The sequence below is a fragment of the Mesoplodon bidens genome, assembly GCF_964165515.1.
Source record: "Mesoplodon bidens genome assembly, chromosome: X".
In the NCBI taxonomy this organism is placed as follows: Eukaryota; Metazoa; Chordata; class Mammalia; order Artiodactyla; family Ziphiidae; genus Mesoplodon; species Mesoplodon bidens.
Window position 1 is genome coordinate 91350620 of NC_138163.1, and position 21939 is coordinate 91372558.

A 21939-nucleotide genomic window follows, 5' to 3' on the forward strand; every position below is an offset into this window, starting at 1 on the left:
AAAAAAAAAAAAAAAAAAGAAATCTAGAAACAATAAATGCTGGAGAGGGTGTGGAGAAAAGGGAACACTCTTGCACTGCTGGTGGGAATGTGAATTGGTACAGCCACTATGGAGAACAGTATGGAGGTTCCTTAAAAAACTAAAAATAGAACTACCATATGACCCAGCAATCCCACTACTAGGCATATACCCTGAGAAAACCATAATTCCAAAAGAGACATGTACCAAAATGTTCATTGCAGCTCTATTCACAATAGCCCAGAGCTGGAAACAACCTAAGTGTCCATCATCGGATGAATGGATAAAGAAGATGTGGCACATATATACAATGGAATATTACTCAGCCATAAAAAGAAACGAAACTGAGCTATTTGTAATGAGGTGGATAGACCTAGAGTCTGTCATACAGAGTGAAGTAAGTCAGAAAGAGAAAGACAAATACCGTATCCTAACACATATATACGGAATTAAAAAAAAAAAAAAAGTCATGAAGGACCTAGGGGCAAAACGGGAATAAAGACACAGACCTACTTGAGAATGGACTTGAGGATATGGGGAGGGGGAAGGGTAAGCTGTGACAAAGCGAAAGAGAGGCATGGACATATATACACTACCAAACGTAAGGTAGATAGATAGTGGGAAGCAGCCGCAGAGCACAGGGAGATCAGCTCGGTGCTTTGTGACCACCTGGAGGGGTGGGATGGGGAGGGTGGGAGGGAGGGAGATGCATGAGGGAAGGGTTGTGGGGACAGATGTATATGTATGACTGATTCACTTTGTTATAAAGCAGAAACTAATAAAAATAATAATAATTAAAATTAAAAAACAGTCTCATTTACCATCACATCAAAAAGAATAAAATACATAGGAATAAACTTACCTAAGGACACAAAAGACATGTACTCCAAAAACAATGACACTGATGCAAGAAATCAAAGATGACACAAACAGATGGAAAAATATACCAAGGTCTTGGATTGGAAGAATCAATATTGTCAAATGACTAAACTACCCAAGGCGCTCTACAGATTCAATGCAATCCCTATCAAATTACCAATGGCACTTTTCATAGAACTAGAAATATATATATATTAAAATTTGTATGGAGATATGAAAGACCCTGAAGAGCCAAAGCAATCTTGAGAATGAAAATCAGAGCTGGATATACACTATCAAATGTAAAACCAATAGCTAGTGTGAAGCAGCTGGACAGGGAGCTCAGTTTGGTGCTTTGTGACCACCTAAAGGGGTGGGATAGGGAGGGTGTGAATGAGGGAGATGCAAGAGGGAAGAGATATCGGGATATATGTATATGTATAGCTGATTCACTTTGTTATAAAGCAGAAACTAACACACCATTGTAAAGCAATTATACTCCAGTAAAGATGTTAAAAAAATTCAGAGCTGGAGGAATCAGGCTCCCTGACTTCAGACTCTACTACAAAGCTGCAGTCATCAAAACAGTATGCTACTTGCACAGAAACAGAAATATATATCAGTGGAACATGATAGAAAGCCCAGAAATAAACCCACGTACCTATGGTCAATTAATCTATGACAAAGAGGAAAAATATACAATTGGGAAAAGACAATCTTTTCAATAAGTGGGGCTGGGAAAACTGGACAGCTACATGTAAAAGAATGAAATTAGGACACTCCCTAACACCGTACACAAAAATAAACTCAAAATGGATTAAAGACCTAAATGTAAGTCAGATACTATAAAACTCTTAGAGGAAAACAAAGGGAGAACACTATCTGACATTAATCACAGCAATATCTTTGTGGATCCACCTCTTAGAAAAATAAGAAGAAAAATAAAAAGAAACAAATGGATCTAAATAAACTTAAAAGCTTTTGCACTGCAAAGGAAGCCATAACCAAACTGAAAAGACAGCACACACAATGGGAGAAAATATTTGCAAACGAAGTGACCAACAAGGGATTACTCTCCAAAATTTACAAAGAGCTCATGTAGCTCAATATCAAAAAAAAAAGAAATAAAAAACAGGCAGAAAAACTAAATAGACATTTCTCCAAAGAAGACATACAGATGGCCAAGAAGCGGATGAAAAGATGCTTAGCATCACTAATTATCAGCGAAATGCAAATCAAATCTCAATGAGATATCACCTCACACCAGTCAGAATGGCCATCATGAAAAAGTCTACAAACAATAAATGCTGGAGAGGGAATGGAGAAACGGGAACCTTTCTACACTGTTAGTGGGAATGTAAATTGGTACAGCCACTATGGAGAACAGTATGGAGGCTCCTTAAGAAACTAAAAATACAGCTAACATGATCCAGCAATCCCACTCTTATATATATTTAGGGAAAAACATGGTTTTATATGATACATGCACCTAGTGTTCTTTGCTGTGCTGCTTACGATACCCAAGACATGGAAGCAACCTAAATGTCCATCAACACAGGGTTGGATAAAGAAGATGTGGTACATATATACAAGGGAATATTACTCAGCCATTAAAAAGAGTGAAATAATGCAATTTGCAGCAATATGGATGGACCTGGAGATTATCATTCTAAATGAAGTAAGTCAGACAGAGAAAGACAAATGTCATATCATATCACTTATATGTGGAATCTAAACAAAGTGATACAAATGAACTTATTTACAAAACAAACACACTCACAGCCTTAAAGAATGAACTTGTGGTTGCTGGGTGGAAGGGTGTGGGGCAGTGGTAAACTGGGCATTTGAGATTGACTTGTACACACTGCAGTATTTAAAAGAGATAACCAACAAGGACCTACTGTATAGCACAGGGAGTGCTGCTCAATATTCTGTAATAATCTAAATGGAAAAAATTTTGAAAAAGAATAGATACATGTTTATGTAGAACTGATTCACTTTGCTGTACACCTGAAACTAACTCAGCACTGTTAATCAACTATGCTTCAATATAAAATAAAAATTAAAAAAAGAAAGAAGAAATAATTGTAGTGTTAGCAAGCGAAATAAATAGTCATATACACAGGAACCCCTCATAAGGCTATCAGGTGATTTTTCTGCAGAAACTCTATAAGTTAGAAAGGAGTGACATGAAGTATTTAAAGTGCTGAAAGGGAAAAACCTGCAACATAGGATACTCTACCCAGTAAGATTATCATTTAGAATTGAAGAAGAGATAAAGAACTACTGAGAGAAGCAAAAAATAAGAGTTCATCTATACTAAAGCTAACCTATAAGAATGTTAAAGTGTATTCTCTAAGTGGAAAAGAAGTAAATACCTAGAGAAAAGGAAAAATCCCACTACTAAAGGCAAATATATGGTAAAGGCTGGGATTCCACCACTTAGATAAGCTAGTATGAAAATTAAAAGACAAAAAAATTGTAAAATGAAATATAACTACAATAATCAGTAAAGGGACAATCATGAAGATGTAAAATATGACATCAAAAACATAAAGTGGGAGAAGGGAGTAACAAATTTAGGTCTTTCAGGATGTGCTTGAATTTCAAGGACTACCTGTTTAAAACAAGTAGATATAGTTATAGGTCAACACATATGAACCCTATGGTAACCAGAAATCAAAAACCTATGACAGATACAAAAAAAAAAAAATAAACAAGTGAGAAAGGAACACAAGCATAACACTAAAGAAAATCATTAAACTACAAGGTAAGAAACTAAAAGAAGAAAAAACGGAGAACTACAGAAACAACTGGAAAATATATAACAAAATGGCAATAAGTACATAACTATCAATAGTTATTTTAATTGTTAATGGACTAAATACTCCAGTCAAGAGACACAGGGTGGCTGATTGGATATAAAAACAAGACATCTATATGCTGCTTACAAAAGACTTACTTCAGAACTAAAGACATACACAGACTTAAAGTGAGGGGATGGAAAAAGATATTTCATGCAAATGGAAATGACAAGGGTAGCAATACTCATATCAGACAAAATAGACTTTGAAACAAAGTCTATAACAAAAGACAAAGAAGGGCACTATATAATGATAAAGGGGTCAATAGAAGAAGAGGATATTACACTTGTTAACATATATGCACCCAATACAGGAGCACCTAAATATATAAAGCAAATATTAACAGACATAAAAGGAGAAAATGACAACAATGGAATAATAATAGGGAACTTTAACACCCACTTACATAAATGGACAGGTGATCCAGATAAAATGTCAATAAGGCCACAGTGGTCTTAAATGACACAGTAAACCAGTTTGACTTAACAGATATCTACAAGACATTCCACTCAAAACACCACAATACACATTCTTTTCAAGTGCACATGGAACATTCTCCAGGATAGATCATATGCTAGGCCACAATACAAGTCTCAACAAATGTAAGAAGACAGAAAATATATCAAGGATTTTTTTCTAATCACACTGGTATGAAACTAGAAATCAATTACAGGAAGAAAAATGGGAAAAGCACAAACACGTGGAGACTAAACAACATAGTACTAAAAACCAATGGGCCAATGAAGAAATCATGGAAAACAATATAGCTGTTCTTTAAAAAATTAAAAATAGAACTACCATACAATCCAGCTATTCTTCTCCTGGATAGTTAGCTGATGAAAACAAAAACACAAATACCAAAAGGTATCTGCAACCCCTATGTTAACTGCAACACTATTTATAATAGTGAAGATGCGGAAACAAACTAAATGCCCACTGACAGATGAATGGATAAAGAAAATGTTTTGTTTATATACAATGGTATATGTTTTCACCCAACAAAAAGAAGGAAATTTCACCATTTTCAACAACATGGATGAAATTGGAGGGCATTCATTATGCTAAATGACATAAGTCAGACTTAGAAAAACATAAACTGTTTGATTTCACTTATACATGAAATCCACAAAAAAATCAAACTCATAAACACAGAAAAGAGTTTGGTGGTTGCCAGAGGTAGAGGTTGGGGGGCAGCAAAAGTGGTTAAGGTGGTCAAAACACGCAAACTTCCAGTTTTACCATAAATAAGTCTTAGTAATATAATGTACGCACAGTGGCTATAGGTGACAATACTGTATGGTATATTTGAAAGTTACTAAGAGACTAGATATTAAAAGTTCACAAGAAAAAAAAATTTGTAATGATATGTGGTGATGGAATTTAACTAAATTTATTGTGGCAATCATTTTACAATATCTACCCATATCAGATCATTAGGTTTTTTTTTTTTTTTTTTTTTTTTTTTTTTTTTCGGTACACGGGCCTCTCACTGTTGTGGCCTCTCCCGTTGCGGAGCACAGGCTCCAGACGCACAGGGTCAGCAGCCATGGCTCATGGGCCCAGCCGCTCTGCGGCATGTGGGATCTTCCCGGACCGGGGCACGAACCCGTGTCCCCTGCATCGGCAGGCGGACTCTCAATCACTGCGCCACCAGGGAAGCCCAGATCATTAGGTTTTACACGTAAAATTAATAAGTTATACATCAATTATATCTCAATTTAAAAAGGAAAGAATAAAGATCTCAGAAACCAACCTAAATTTACACCTCATGGAAGTAGGAAAAGAATAACAAACTGAGCACAAAGTTAGCAGGAGGTAGGACAAAACAAATATCAGAGTAGAAACAAATAAAATGAAGACCAGAAAACAATAGAAAAGATTAATGAAACTAAGAGCTGGCTTTTGAAAAAATAAACAGATGGTTACACCAGTAGATAGCCTAAGAGAAAACGAGAGAAGATCTAAATCAGTAAAGTCAGAAAAGAGGAGACATTACAACAGATGTCACAGAAATACAAAGGATCGTAAGAGACAACTATAAATATTCATGTGCCAACAAATAGTAGAGCCCAGAAGAAATAATTTAATTACTAGAAACATACAAATTACCTAGCCTGAATCATGAAGAAATAGAATATATGAATAGACCAATAATGGGTAAGGAGATTGAATCAGTAATCACAAAATTACCAAAAAGAAAAGCCTTGGATAATATGGTTTCACTAGTGAATTCTACCAAAGACATAAAGGAGAATGTCAATTTAAACTCTCACCAACAGTGCAGAAGTGTTCCCTTTTCTCCATATCCTCACCAACATTCATTATCTCTCATCTTTTTGATAATAGCCATCCTAACAGGTGTGGTGTAATATGTCATTTTGGTTTTGATTTGCATTTCCTTGATTATTAGTAATGTTGAGCATCTTTTCATGTACCTATTAGCCATATGTATGTCTTCTTTAGAAAAATGTCTATTCATGTCCTTTGCCAAATTTACAGCAGATTTTTTTTTCTTTGATATTGACTTTTATGAGTTCCTTATATTTTTTGGATATTAACTTATCAGACTTATGGTTTGCAAATATTTCCTTCTATTCCATAAACTGCCTTTTCAATTTATTGATGGTTTCCTTTGCCATGCAGAAAATTTTTAGTTTGATGTAGTCCCATTTGTTTATTTTAATTTTTTGCCTTTGCTTTTGTTGTCTTATCCAAAAACACAATCTCTGTCAAGACTAATGTCAAATGCTCCTGGATTGGAAGAATCAATATTGTGAAAATGACTCTACTACCCAAAGCAATCTACAGATTCAATGCAATCCCTATCAAACTACCACTGGCATTTTTCACAGAACTAGAACAAAAAATTTCAAAATTTGTTTGGAAAAACAAAAGACCCCGAATAGCCAAAGCAATCTTGAGAACGAAAAACGGAGCTGGAGGAATCAGGCTCCCTGACTTCAGACTATACTACAAAGCTACAGTAATCAAGACAGTGTGGTACTGGCATAAAAACAGAAAGACAGATCAGTGGATCAGGATAGAAAGCCCAGAGATAAACCCACGCACATATGGCCAACTTATCTTTGATAAAGGAGGCAGGAATGTACAGTGGAGAAAAGACAGCCTCTTCAATAAGTGGTGCTGGGAAAACTGGACAGGGACATGTAAAAGTTTGAGATTAGATCATTCCCTAGCACCATACACAAAAATAAGCTCAAAATGGATTAAAGACTTAAATGTAAGGCCAGAAACTATCAAACTCTTAGAGGAAAACATAAGTAGAACACTCTATGACATAAATCACAGCAAGATCCTTTTGGACCCACCTCCTAGAGAAATGGAAATAAAAACAAAGATAAACAAATGGGACCTAATGAAACTTCAAAGCTTTTGCACAGCAAAGGAAACCATAAACAAGACCAAAAGACAACCCTCAGAGTGGGAGAAAATATTTGCAAATGAAGCAACTGACAAAGGATTAATCTCCAAAATTTATAAACAGCTCATGCAGCTCAATAGCAAAAAAACAAACAACCCAATCCAAAAATGGGCAGAAGACTTAAATAGGCATTTCTCCAAAGAAGATATACAGACTGCCAACAAACACATGAAAGAATGCTCAACATCATTAATCATTAGAGAAATGCAAATCAAAACTACAATGAGATATCATCTCACACCAGTCAGAATGGCCATCATCAAGAAATCTAGAAACAATAAATGCTGGAGAGGGTGTGGAGAAAAGGGAACACTCTTGCACTGCTGGTGGGAATGTGAATTGGTACAGCCACTATGGAGAACAGTATGGAGGTTCCTTAAAAAACTAAAAATAGAACTACCATATGACCCAGCAATCCCACTACTAGGCATATACCCTGAGAAAACCATAATTCCAAAAGAGACATGTACCAAAATGTTCATTGCAGCTCTATTCACAATAGCCCAGAGCTGGAAACAACCTAAGTGTCCATCATCGGATGAATGGATAAAGAAGATGTGGCACATATATACAATGGAATATTACTCAGCCATAAAAAGAAACGAAACTGAGCTATTTGTAATGAGGTGGATAGACCTAGAGTCTGTCATACAGAGTGAAGTAAGTCAGAAAGAGAAAGACAAATACCGTATCCTAACACATATATACGGAATTAAAAAAAAAAAAAAAGTCATGAAGGACCTAGGGGCAAAACGGGAATAAAGACACAGACCTACTTGAGAATGGACTTGAGGATATGGGGAGGGGGAAGGGTAAGCTGTGACAAAGCGAAAGCGAGGCATGGACATATATACACTACCAAACGTAAGGTAGATAGATAGTGGGAAGCAGCCGCAGAGCACAGGGAGATCAGCTCGGTGCTTTGTGACCACCTGGAGGGGTGGGATGGGGAGGGTGGGAGGGAGGGAGATGCATGAGGGAAGGGTTGTGGGGACAGATGTATATGTATGACTGATTCACTTTGTTATAAAGCAGAAACTAATAAAAATAATAATAATTAAAATTAAAAAACAGTCTCATTTACCATCACATCAAAAAGAATAAAATACATAGGAATAAACTTACCTAAGGACACAAAAGACATGTACTCCAAAAACAATGACACTGATGCAAGAAATCAAAGATGACACAAACAGATGGAAAAATATACCAAGGTCTTGGATTGGAAGAATCAATATTGTCAAATGACTAAACTACCCAAGGCGCTCTACAGATTCAATGCAATCCCTATCAAATTACCAATGGCACTTTTCATAGAACTAGAAATATATATATATTAAAATTTGTATGGAGATATGAAAGACCCTGAAGAGCCAAAGCAATCTTGAGAATGAAAATCAGAGCTGGATATACACTATCAAATGTAAAACCAATAGCTAGTGTGAAGCAGCTGGACAGGGAGCTCAGTTTGGTGCTTTGTGACCACCTAAAGGGGTGGGATAGGGAGGGTGTGAATGAGGGAGATGCAAGAGGGAAGAGATATCGGGATATATGTATATGTATAGCTGATTCACTTTGTTATAAAGCAGAAACTAACACACCATTGTAAAGCAATTATACTCCAGTAAAGATGTTAAAAAAATTCAGAGCTGGAGGAATCAGGCTCCCTGACTTCAGACTCTACTACAAAGCTGCAGTCATCAAAACAGTATGCTACTTGCACAGAAACAGAAATATATATCAGTGGAACATGATAGAAAGCCCAGAAATAAACCCACGTACCTATGGTCAATTAATCTATGACAAAGAGGAAAAATATACAATTGGGAAAAGACAATCTTTTCAATAAGTGGGGCTGGGAAAACTGGACAGCTACATGTAAAAGAATGAAATTAGGACACTCCCTAACACCGTACACAAAAATAAACTCAAAATGGATTAAAGACCTAAATGTAAGTCAGATACTATAAAACTCTTAGAGGAAAACAAAGGGAGAACACTATCTGACATTAATCACAGCAATATCTTTGTGGATCCACCTCTTAGAAAAATAAGAAGAAAAATAAAAAGAAACAAATGGATCTAAATAAACTTAAAAGCTTTTGCACTGCAAAGGAAGCCATAACCAAACTGAAAAGACAGCACACACAATGGGAGAAAATATTTGCAAACGAAGTGACCAACAAGGGATTACTCTCCAAAATTTACAAAGAGCTCATGTAGCTCAATATCAAAAAAAAAAGAAATAAAAAACAGGCAGAAAAACTAAATAGACATTTCTCCAAAGAAGACATACAGATGGCCAAGAAGCGGATGAAAAGATGCTTAGCATCACTAATTATCAGCGAAATGCAAATCAAATCTCAATGAGATATCACCTCACACCAGTCAGAATGGCCATCATGAAAAAGTCTACAAACAATAAATGCTGGAGAGGGAATGGAGAAACGGGAACCTTTCTACACTGTTAGTGGGAATGTAAATTGGTACAGCCACTATGGAGAACAGTATGGAGGCTCCTTAAGAAACTAAAAATACAGCTAACATGATCCAGCAATCCCACTCTTATATATATTTAGGGAAAAACATGGTTTTATATGATACATGCACCTAGTGTTCTTTGCTGTGCTGCTTACGATACCCAAGACATGGAAGCAACCTAAATGTCCATCAACACAGGGTTGGATAAAGAAGATGTGGTACATATATACAAGGGAATATTACTCAGCCATTAAAAAGAGTGAAATAATGCAATTTGCAGCAATATGGATGGACCTGGAGATTATCATTCTAAATGAAGTAAGTCAGACAGAGAAAGACAAATGTCATATCATATCACTTATATGTGGAATCTAAACAAAGTGATACAAATGAACTTATTTACAAAACAAACACACTCACAGCCTTAAAGAATGAACTTGTGGTTGCTGGGTGGAAGGGTGTGGGGCAGTGGTAAACTGGGCATTTGAGATTGACTTGTACACACTGCAGTATTTAAAAGAGATAACCAACAAGGACCTACTGTATAGCACAGGGAGTGCTGCTCAATATTCTGTAATAATCTAAATGGAAAAAATTTTGAAAAAGAATAGATACATGTTTATGTAGAACTGATTCACTTTGCTGTACACCTGAAACTAACTCAGCACTGTTAATCAACTATGCTTCAATATAAAATAAAAATTAAAAAAAGAAAGAAGAAATAATTGTAGTGTTAGCAAGCGAAATAAATAGTCATATACACAGGAACCCCTCATAAGGCTATCAGGTGATTTTTCTGCAGAAACTCTATAAGTTAGAAAGGAGTGACATGAAGTATTTAAAGTGCTGAAAGGGAAAAACCTGCAACATAGGATACTCTACCCAGTAAGATTATCATTTAGAATTGAAGAAGAGATAAAGAACTACTGAGAGAAGCAAAAAATAAGAGTTCATCTATACTAAAGCTAACCTATAAGAATGTTAAAGTGTATTCTCTAAGTGGAAAAGAAGTAAATACCTAGAGAAAAGGAAAAATCCCACTACTAAAGGCAAATATATGGTAAAGGCTGGGATTCCACCACTTAGATAAGCTAGTATGAAAATTAAAAGACAAAAAAATTGTAAAATGAAATATAACTACAATAATCAGTAAAGGGACAATCATGAAGATGTAAAATATGACATCAAAAACATAAAGTGGGAGAAGGGAGTAACAAATTTAGGTCTTTCAGGATGTGCTTGAATTTCAAGGACTACCTGTTTAAAACAAGTAGATATAGTTATAGGTCAACACGTATGAACCCTATGGTAACCAGAAATCAAAAACCTATGACAGATACAAAAAAAAAAAATAAACAAGTGAGAAAGGAACACAAGCATAACACTAAAGAAAATCATTAAACTACAAGGTAAGAAACTAAAAGAAGAAAAAACGGAGAACTACAGAAACAACTGGAAAATATATAACAAAATGGCAATAAGTACATAACTATCAATAGTTATTTTAATTGTTAATGGACTAAATACTCCAGTCAAGAGACACAGGGTGGCTGATTGGATATAAAAACAAGACATCTATATGCTGCTTACAAAAGACTTACTTCAGAACTAAAGACATACACAGACTTAAAGTGAGGGGATGGAAAAAGATATTTCATGCAAATGGAAATGACAAGGGTAGCAATACTCATATCAGACAAAATAGACTTTGAAACAAAGTCTATAACAAAAGACAAAGAAGGGCACTATATAATGATAAAGGGGTCAATAGAAGAAGAGGATATTACACTTGTTAACATATATGCACCCAATACAGGAGCACCTAAATATATAAAGCAAATATTAACAGACATAAAAGGAGAAAATGACAACAATGGAATAATAATAGGGAACTTTAACACCCACTTACATAAATGGACAGGTGATCCAGATAAAATGTCAATAAGGCCACAGTGGTCTTAAATGACACAGTAAACCAGTTTGACTTAACAGATATCTACAAGACATTCCACTCAAAACACCACAATACACATTCTTTTCAAGTGCACATGGAACATTCTCCAGGATAGATCATATGCTAGGCCACAATACAAGTCTCAACAAATGTAAGAAGACAGAAAATATATCAAGGATTTTTTTCTAATCACACTGGTATGAAACTAGAAATCAATTACAGGAAGAAAAATGGGAAAAGCACAAACACGTGGAGACTAAACAACATAGTACTAAAAACCAATGGGCCAATGAAGAAATCATGGAAAACAATATAGCTGTTCTTTAAAAAATTAAAAATAGAACTACCATACAATCCAGCTATTCTTCTCCTGGATAGTTAGCTGATGAAAACAAAAACACAAATACCAAAAGGTATCTGCAACCCCTATGTTAACTGCAACACTATTTATAATAGTGAAGATGCGGAAACAAACTAAATGCCCACTGACAGATGAATGGATAAAGAAAATGTTTTGTTTATATACAATGGTATATGTTTTCACCCAACAAAAAGAAGGAAATTTTACCATTTTCAACAACATGGATGAAATTGGAGGGCATTCATTATGCTAAATGACATAAGTCAGACTTAGAAAAACATAAACTGTTTGATTTCACTTATACATGAAATCCACAAAAAAATCAAACTCATAAACACAGAAAAGAGTTTGGTGGTTGCCAGAGGTAGAGGTTGGGGGGCAGCAAAAGTGGTTAAGGTGGTCAAAACACGCAAACTTCCAGTTTTACCATAAATAAGTCTTAGTAATATAATGTACGCACAGTGGCTATAGGTGACAATACTGTATGGTATATTTGAAAGTTACTAAGAGACTAGATATTAAAAGTTCACAAGAAAAAAAAATTTGTAATGATATGTGGTGATGGAATTTAACTAAATTTATTGTGGCAATCATTTTACAATATCTACCCATATCAGATCATTAGGTTTTTTTTTTTTTTTTTTTTTTTTTTTTTTTTCGGTACACGGGCCTCTCACTGTTGTGGCCTCTCCCGTTGCGGAGCACAGGCTCCAGACGCACAGGGTCAGCAGCCATGGCTCATGGGCCCAGCCGCTCTGCGGCATGTGGGATCTTCCCGGACCGGGGCACGAACCCGTGTCCCCTGCATCGGCAGGCGGACTCTCAATCACTGCGCCACCAGGGAAGCCCAGATCATTAGGTTTTACACGTAAAATTAATAAGTTATACATCAATTATATCTCAATTTAAAAAGGAAAGAATAAAGATCTCAGAAACCAACCTAAATTTACACCTCATGGAAGTAGGAAAAGAATAACAAACTGAGCACAAAGTTAGCAGGAGGTAGGACAAAACAAATATCAGAGTAGAAACAAATAAAATGAAGACCAGAAAACAATAGAAAAGATTAATGAAACTAAGAGCTGGCTTTTGAAAAAATAAACAGATGGTTACACCAGTAGATAGCCTAAGAGAAAACGAGAGAAGATCTAAATCAGTAAAGTCAGAAAAGAGGAGACATTACAACAGATGTCACAGAAATACAAAGGATCGTAAGAGACAACTATAAATATTCATGTGCCAACAAATAGTAGAGCCCAGAAGAAATAATTTAATTACTAGAAACATACAAATTACCTAGCCTGAATCATGAAGAAATAGAATATATGAATAGACCAATAATGGGTAAGGAGATTGAATCAGTAATCACAAAATTACCAAAAAGAAAAGCCTTGGATAATATGGTTTCACTAGTGAATTCTACCAAAGACATAAAGGAGAATGTCAATTTAAACTCTCACCAACAGTGCAGAAGTGTTCCCTTTTCTCCATATCCTCACCAACATTCATTATCTCTCATCTTTTTGATAATAGCCATCCTAACAGGTGTGGTGTAATATGTCATTTTGGTTTTGATTTGCATTTCCTTGATTATTAGTAATGTTGAGCATCTTTTCATGTACCTATTAGCCATATGTATGTCTTCTTTAGAAAAATGTCTATTCATGTCCTTTGCCAAATTTACAGCAGATTTTTTTTTCTTTGATATTGACTTTTATGAGTTCCTTATATTTTTTGGATATTAACTTATCAGACTTATGGTTTGCAAATATTTCCTTCTATTCCATAAACTGCCTTTTCAATTTATTGATGGTTTCCTTTGCCATGCAGAAAATTTTTAGTTTGATGTAGTCCCATTTGTTTATTTTAATTTTTTGCCTTTGCTTTTGTTGTCTTATCCAAAAACACAATCTCTGTCAAGACTAATGTCAAATGCTCCTGGATTGGAAGAATCAATATTGTGAAAATGACTCTACTACCCAAAGCAATCTACAGATTCAATGCAATCCCTATCAAACTACCACTGGCATTTTTCACAGAACTAGAACAAAAAATTTCAAAATTTGTTTGGAAAAACAAAAGACCCCGAATAGCCAAAGCAATCTTGAGAACGAAAAACGGAGCTGGAGGAATCAGGCTCCCTGACTTCAGACTATACTACAAAGCTACAGTAATCAAGACAGTGTGGTACTGGCATAAAAACAGAAAGACAGATCAGTGGATCAGGATAGAAAGCCCAGAGATAAACCCACGCACATATGGCCAACTTATCTTTGATAAAGGAGGCAGGAATGTACAGTGGAGAAAAGACAGCCTCTTCAATAAGTGGTGCTGGGAAAACTGGACAGGGACATGTAAAAGTTTGAGATTAGATCATTCCCTAGCACCATACACAAAAATAAGCTCAAAATGGATTAAAGACTTAAATGTAAGGCCAGAAACTATCAAACTCTTAGAGGAAAACATAAGTAGAACACTCTATGACATAAATCACAGCAAGATCCTTTTGGACCCACCTCCTAGAGAAATGGAAATAAAAACAAAGATAAACAAATGGGACCTAATGAAACTTCAAAGCTTTTGCACAGCAAAGGAAACCATAAACAAGACCAAAAGACAACCCTCAGAGTGGGAGAAAATATTTGCAAATGAAGCAACTGACAAAGGATTAATCTCCAAAATTTATAAACAGCTCATGCAGCTCAATAGCAAAAAAACAAACAACCCAATCCAAAAATGGGCAGAAGACTTAAATAGGCATTTCTCCAAAGAAGATATACAGACTGCCAACAAACACATGAAAGAATGCTCAACATCATTAATCATTAGAGAAATGCAAATCAAAACTACAATGAGATATCATCTCACACCAGTCAGAATGGCCATCATCAAGAAATCTAGAAACAATAAATGCTGGAGAGGGTGTGGAGAAAAGGGAACACTCTTGCACTGCTGGTGGGAATGTGAATTGGTACAGCCACTATGGAGAACAGTATGGAGGTTCCTTAAAAAACTAAAAATAGAACTACCATATGACCCAGCAATCCCACTACTAGGCATATACCCTGAGAAAACCATAATTCCAAAAGAGACATGTACCAAAATGTTCATTGCAGCTCTATTCACAATAGCCCAGAGCTGGAAACAACCTAAGTGTCCATCATCGGATGAATGGATAAAGAAGATGTGGCACATATATACAATGGAATATTACTCAGCCATAAAAAGAAACGAAACTGAGCTATTTGTAATGAGGTGGATAGACCTAGAGTCTGTCATACAGAGTGAAGTAAGTCAGAAAGAGAAAGACAAATACCGTATCCTAACACATATATACGGAATTTAAAAAAAAAAAAAAGTCATGAAGGACCTAGGGGCAAAACGGGAATAAAGACACAGACCTACTTGAGAATGGACTTGAGGATATGGGGAGGGGGAAGGGTAAGCTGTGACAAAGCGAAAGAGAGGCATGGACATATATACACTACCAAACGTAAGGTAGATAGATAGTGGGAAGCAGCCGCAGAGCACAGGGAGATCAGCTCGGTGCTTTGTGACCACCTGGAGGGGTGGGATGGGGAGGGTGGGAGGGAGGGAGATGCATGAGGGAAGGGTTGTGGGGACAGATGTATATGTATGACTGATTCACTTTGTTATAAAGCAGAAACTAATAAAAATAATAATAATTAAAATTAAAAAACAGTCTCATTTACCATCACATCAAAAAGAATAAAATACATAGGAATAAACTTACCTAAGGACACAAAAGACATGTACTCCAAAAACAATGACACTGATGCAAGAAATCAAAGATGACACAAACAGATGGAAAAATATACCAAGGTCTTGGATTGGAAGAATCAATATTGTCAAATGACTAAACTACCCAAGGCGCTCTACAGATTCAATGCAATCCCTATCAAATTACCAATGGCACTTTTCATAGAACTAGAAATATATATATATTAAAATTTGTATGGAGATATGAAAGACCCTGAAGAGCCAAAGCAATCTTGAGAATGAAAATCAGAGCTGGATATACACTATCAAATGTAAAACCAATAGCTAGTGTGAAGCAGCTGGACAGGGAGCTCAGTTTGGTGCTTTGTGACCACCTAAAGGGGTGGGATAGGGAGGGTGTGAATGAGGGAGATGCAAGAGGGAAGAGATATCGGGATATATGTATATGTATAGCTGATTCACTTTGTTATAAAGCAGAAACTAACACACCATTGTAAAGCAATTATACTCCAGTAAAGATGTTAAAAAAATTCAGAGCTGGAGGAATCAGGCTCCCTGACTTCAGACTCTACTACAAAGCTGCAGTCATCAAAACAGTATGCTACTTGCACAGAAACAGAAATATATATCAGTGGAACATGATAGAAAGCCCAGAAATAAACCCACGTACCTATGGTCAATTAATCTATGACAAAGAGGAAAAATATACAATTGGGAAAAGACAATCTTTTCAATAAGTGGGGCTGGGAAAACTGGACAGCTACATGTAAAAGAATGAAATTAGGACACTCCCTAACACCGTACACAAAAATAAACTCAAAATGGATTAAAGACCTAAATGTAAGTCAGATACTATAAAACTCTTAGAGGAAAACAAAGGGAGAACACTATCTGACATTAATCACAGCAATATCTTTGTGGATCCACCTCTTAGAAAAATAAGAAGAAAAATAAAAAGAAACAAATGGATCTAAATAAACTTAAAAGCTTTTGCACTGCAAAGGAAGCCATAACCAAACTGAAAAGACAGCACACACAATGGGAGAAAATATTTGCAAACGAAGTGACCAACAAGGGATTACTCTCCAAAATTTACAAAGAGCTCATGTAGCTCAATATCAAAAAAAAAAGAAATAAAAAACAGGCAGAAAAACTAAATAGACATTTCTCCAAAGAAGACATACAGATGGCCAAGAAGCGGATGAAAAGATGCTTAGCATCACTAATTATCAGCGAAATGCAAATCAAATCTCAATGAGATATCACCTCACACCAGTCAGAATGGCCATCATGAAAAAGTCTACAAACAATAAATGCTGGAGAGGGAATGGAGAAACGGGAACCTTTCTACACTGTTAGTGGGAATGTAAATTGGTACAGCCACTATGGAGAACAGTATGGAGGCTCCTTAAGAAACTAAAAATACAGCTAACATGATCCAGCAATCCCACTCTTATATATATTTAGGGAAAAACATGGTTTTATATGATACATGCACCTAGTGTTCTTTGCTGTGCTGCTTACGATACCCAAGACATGGAAGCAACCTAAATGTCCATCAACACAGGGTTGGATAAAGAAGATGTGGTACATATATACAAGGGAATATTACTCAGCCATTAAAAAGAGTGAAATAATGCAATTTGCAGCAATATGGATGGACCTGGAGATTATCATTCTAAATGAAGTAAGTCAGACAGAGAAAGACAAATGTCATATCATATCACTTATATGTGGAATCTAAACAAAGTGATACAAATGAACTTATTTACAAAACAAACACACTCACAGCCTTAAAGAATGAACTTGTGGTTGCTGGGTGGAAGGGTGTGGGGCAGTGGTAAACTGGGCATTTGAGATTGACTTGTACACACTGCAGTATTTAAAAGAGATAACCAACAAGGACCTACTGTATAGCACAGGGAGTGCTGCTCAATATTCTGTAATAATCTAAATGGAAAAAATTTTGAAAAAGAATAGATACATGTTTATGTAGAACTGATTCACTTTGCTGTACACCTGAAACTAACTCAGCACTGTTAATCAACTATGCTTCAATATAAAATAAAAATTAAAAAAAGAAAGAAGAAATAATTGTAGTGTTAGCAAGCGAAATAAATAGTCATATACACAGGAACCCCTCATAAGGCTATCAGGTGATTTTTCTGCAGAAACTCTATAAGTTAGAAAGGAGTGACATGAAGTATTTAAAGTGCTGAAAGGGAAAAACCTGCAACATAGGATACTCTACCCAGTAAGATTATCATTTAGAATTGAAGAAGAGATAAAGAACTACTGAGAGAAGCAAAAAATAAGAGTTCATCTATACTAAAGCTAACCTATAAGAATGTTAAAGTGTATTCTCTAAGTGGAAAAGAAGTAAATACCTAGAGAAAAGGAAAAATCCCACTACTAAAGGCAAATATATGGTAAAGGCTGGGATTCCACCACTTAGATAAGCTAGTATGAAAATTAAAAGACAAAAAAATTGTAAAATGAAATATAACTACAATAATCAGTAAAGGGACAATCATGAAGATGTAAAATATGACATCAAAAACATAAAGTGGGAGAAGGGAGTAACAAATTTAGGTCTTTCAGGATGTGCTTGAATTTCAAGGACTACCTGTTTAAAACAAGTAGATATAGTTATAGGTCAACACATATGAACCCTATGGTAACCAGAAATCAAAAACCTATGACAGATACAAAAAAAAAAAAATAAACAAGTGAGAAAGGAACACAAGCATAACACTAAAGAAAATCATTAAACTACAAGGTAAGAAACTAAAAGAAGAAAAAACGGAGAACTACAGAAACAACTGGAAAATATATAACAAAATGGCAATAAGTACATAACTATCAATAGTTATTTTAATTGTTAATGGACTAAATACTCCAGTCAAGAGACACAGGGTGGCTGATTGGATATAAAAACAAGACATCTATATGCTGCTTACAAAAGACTTACTTCAGAACTAAAGACATACACAGACTTAAAGTGAGGGGATGGAAAAAGATATTTCATGCAAATGGAAATGACAAGGGTAGCAATACTCATATCAGACAAAATAGACTTTGAAACAAAGTCTATAACAAAAGACAAAGAAGGGCACTATATAATGATAAAGGGGTCAATAGAAGAAGAGGATATTACACTTGTTAACATATATGCACCCAATACAGGAGCACCTAAATATATAAAGCAAATATTAACAGACATAAAAGGAGAAAATGACAACAATGGAATAATAATAGGGAACTTTAACACCCACTTACATAAATGGACAGGTGATCCAGATAAAATGTCAATAAGGCCACAGTGGTCTTAAATGACACAGTAAACCAGTTTGACTTAACAGATATCTACAAGACATTCCACTCAAAACACCACAATACACATTCTTTTCAAGTGCACATGGAACATTCTCCAGGATAGATCATATGCTAGGCCACAATACAAGTCTCAACAAATGTAAGAAGACAGAAAATATATCAAGGATTTTTTTCTAATCACACTGGTATGAAACTAGAAATCAATTACAGGAAGAAAAATGGGAAAAGCACAAACACGTGGAGACTAAACAACATAGTACTAAAAACCAATGGGCCAATGAAGAAATCATGGAAAACAATATAGCTGTTCTTTAAAAAATTAAAAATAGAACTACCATACAATCCAGCTATTCTTCTCCTGGATAGTTAGCTGATGAAAACAAAAACACAAATACCAAAAGGTATCTGCAACCCCTATGTTAACTGCAACACTATTTATAATAGTGAAGATGCGGAAACAAACTAAATGCCCACTGACAGATGAATGGATAAAGAAAATGTTTTGTTTATATACAATGGTATATGTTTTCACCCAACAAAAAGAAGGAAATTTCACCATTTTCAACAACATGGATGAAATTGGAGGGCATTCATTATGCTAAATGACATAAGTCAGACTTAGAAAAACATAAACTGTTTGATTTCACTTATACATGAAATCCACAAAAAAATCAAACTCATAAACACAGAAAAGAGTTTGGTGGTTGCCAGAGGTAGAGGTTGGGGGGCAGCAAAAGTGGTTAAGGTGGTCAAAACACGCAAACTTCCAGTTTTACCATAAATAAGTCTTAGTAATATAATGTACGCACAGTGGCTATAGGTGACAATACTGTATGGTATATTTGAAAGTTACTAAGAGACTAGATATTAAAAGTTCACAAGAAAAAAAAATTTGTAATGATATGTGGTGATGGAATTTAACTAAATTTATTGTGGCAATCATTTTACAATATCTACCCATATCAGATCATTAGGTTTTTTTTTTTTTTTTTTTTTTTTTTTTTTTTTCGGTACACGGGCCTCTCACTGTTGTGGCCTCTCCCGTTGCGGAGCACAGGCTCCAGACGCACAGGGTCAGCAGCCATGGCTCATGGGCCCAGCCGCTCTGCGGCATGTGGGATCTTCCCGGACCGGGGCACGAACCCGTGTCCCCTGCATCGGCAGGCGGACTCTCAATCACTGCGCCACCAGGGAAGCCCAGATCATTAGGTTTTACACGTAAAATTAATAAGTTATACATCAATTATATCTCAATTTAAAAAGGAAAGAATAAAGATCTCAGAAACCAACCTAAATTTACACCTCATGGAAGTAGGAAAAGAATAACAAACTGAGCACAAAGTTAGCAGGAGGTAGGACAAAACAAATATCAGAGTAGAAACAAATAAAATGAAGACCAGAAAACAATAGAAAAGATTAATGAAACTAAGAGCTGGCTTTTGAAAAAATAAACAGATGGTTACACCAGTAGATAGCCTAAGAGAAAACGAGAGAAGATCTAAATCAGTAAAGTCAGAAAAGAGGAGACATTACAACAGATGTCACAGAAATACAAAGGATCGTAAGAGACAACTATAAATATTCATGTGCCAACAAATAGTAGAGCCCAGAAGAAATAATTTAATTACTAGAAACATACAAATTACCTAGCCTGAATCATGAAGAAATAGAATATATGAATAGACCAATAATGGGTAAGGAGATTGAATCAGTAATCACAAAATTACCAAAAAGAAAAGCCTTGGATAATATGGTTTCACTAGTGAATTCTACCAAAGACATAAAGGAGAATGTCAATTTAAACTCTCACCAACAGTGCAGAAGTGTTCCCTTTTCTCCATATCCTCACCAACATTCATTATCTCTCATCTTTTTGATAATAGCCATCCTAACAGGTGTGGTGTAATATGTCATTTTGGTTTTGATTTGCATTTCCTTGATTATTAGTAATGTTGAGCATCTTTTCATGTACCTATTAGCCATATGTATGTCTTCTTTAGAAAAATGTCTATTCATGTCCTTTGCCAAATTTACAGCAGATTTTTTTTTCTTTGATATTGACTTTTATGAGTTCCTTATATTTTTTGGATATTAACTTATCAGACTTATGGTTTGCAAATATTTCCTTCTATTCCATAAACTGCCTTTTCAATTTATTGATGGTTTCCTTTGCCATGCAGAAAATTTTTAGTTTGATGTAGTCCCATTTGTTTATTTTAATTTTTTGCCTTTGCTTTTGTTGTCTTATCCAAAAACACAATCTCTGTCAAGACTAATGTCAAATGCTCCTGGATTGGAAGAATCAATATTGTGAAAATGACTCTACTACCCAAAGCAATCTACAGATTCAATGCAATCCCTATCAAACTACCACTGGCATTTTTCACAGAACTAGAACAAAAAATTTCAAAATTTGTTTGGAAAAACAAAAGACCCCGAATAGCCAAAGCAATCTTGAGAACGAAAAACGGAGCTGGAGGAATCAGGCTCCCTGACTTCAGACTATACTACAAAGCTACAGTAATCAAGACAGTGTGGTACTGGCATAAAAACAGAAAGACAGATCAGTGGATCAGGATAGAAAGCCCAGAGATAAACCCACGCACATATGGCCAACTTATCTTTGATAAAGGAGGCAGGAATGTACAGTGGAGAAAAGACAGCCTCTTCAATAAGTGGTGCTGGGAAAACTGGACAGGGACATGTAAAAGTTTGAGATTAGATCATTCCCTAGCACCATACACAAAAATAAGCTCAAAATGGATTAAAGACTTAAATGTAAGGCCAGAAACTATCAAACTCTTAGAGGAAAACATAAGTAGAACACTCTATGACATAAATCACAGCAAGATCCTTTTGGACCCACCTCCTAGAGAAATGGAAA